Source organism: Chondrus crispus, genomic scaffold (genome assembly GCF_000350225.1).
Source record: "Chondrus crispus Stackhouse genomic scaffold, scaffold_25, whole genome shotgun sequence".
Taxonomy (NCBI): Eukaryota; Rhodophyta; class Florideophyceae; order Gigartinales; family Gigartinaceae; genus Chondrus; species Chondrus crispus.
The window spans coordinates 500,411-501,849 of record NW_005179151.1 but is presented as its reverse complement, the minus strand read 5'-3'; positions in this window follow the sequence as shown (position 1 = coordinate 501,849).

Sequence of the window (1,439 nt, the reverse complement as noted above, 5' to 3'; positions counted from 1 at the left end):
GAAGGGCGCAGTGAGTTTGTTCCTCACCGCGATGCTACCATGAACGAGGTGAGCAATAAACGTGATCGAGAGTGTGTTCGAGAGTGTGTCTTTTTTTCCGGTGTGAGGGGGCGAGCTGCCCCCGGTCACACAACTTTATGTCATCCAGTCCGAGACTGGTGGGCGCGATACCGCGCCGCCGTCGAGTGTAGATTACTAATTAATAGTTAAATCTAGGATGGTGCGCATACAAAATTCTCCCTTTTGGTCCGACTACATTCGTCGCCCAATGCCAGCCGTCCAAGTATGGACGGCGGCGGTCCGGAGCGTTCTTATTGGACGAAATGGCTTTCGCCACCTCATGGCCAAAGGCCCTATGATATGCCTATCTTGGCATCCGCTTCGTTCCAATCAAATCTCGACCTGAACGTCTCTCCATCACCACCCCGCCCACCCCGACCTACAGCACTCTCAATTGTCGACCTGAAATTCTCTCCCTCTGTCGACCTGAAATTCTCTCCATCCCCGCCCCGCCAGCCCCAACCTACTGTAACATTACTCTTTATTGTCGTCATACCAGTCCTCACCATCGTCATTATGGTAGAGCCCCTCCACATCATACACGACACCCCCTTCCCATTGTCCCCTCTCCCATCATGTTACAGCCGCAAACCCTCCCACCCACACTCTGACCTGCACCGGGGAGAACAACTCTTGCAGTAAGGGGGAGTCTCGAGAAACTGTCACTCGTGGTGTTTTGCGTAGACGAATAGGATTATTGTAGAGAACGACTACAACGAGGCCAGCAATGTAATACTCCTGTATCGCTGGTGACTATAACACTTCCATCGTCCAGTGTCGAACTGCTCTCCCTTATGGGAAGGGTGGGCGGTACGGGAGGGACTTTGGACCCGAGCCAGCAGACAAAATGTGATAATCCAAACCTTGCGACACTTATCAGCGCAATCGCGAGTCGGACGCGGACGCGGACGGGCGTGAGTTAGAAAGACGGACATTGTGCTTGTGTGAGAAATGAGCAAGTTTATGAGAAATAAATATGAGAAATCTAACAACGTATTTAGCAAATCTCGTGGAAATCCGACACATAACTCCGTGCACGTCTAAAAAAACATTTACAAACCAAATAGGTGTGCCAGGGTCTGGGCATTGCATCAACAAATTGAAACAAAAAAATAGAGCTGCCAACCAAAGCGAACGCTATTTCCCTTTTCCGCCATTCAGGTCTTGAGACCAAGACCACGGAGTTTTCGCGAATCGAACTGTAGCACGTTCGATTCGCGAAATCTCCGTGGCCCGCGTTGCCAGCAATGTGGGAAGTGTCGTTGCGCCCGATGTGGGAAGTGTCGTTGCGCACGATGTGGAGAGCCCGCGGTGGAGAGCCAGCGGCTGCAGCGGCTCTCCACATTGTGCGTGCATGGGCATTATTGGACACTCCATCA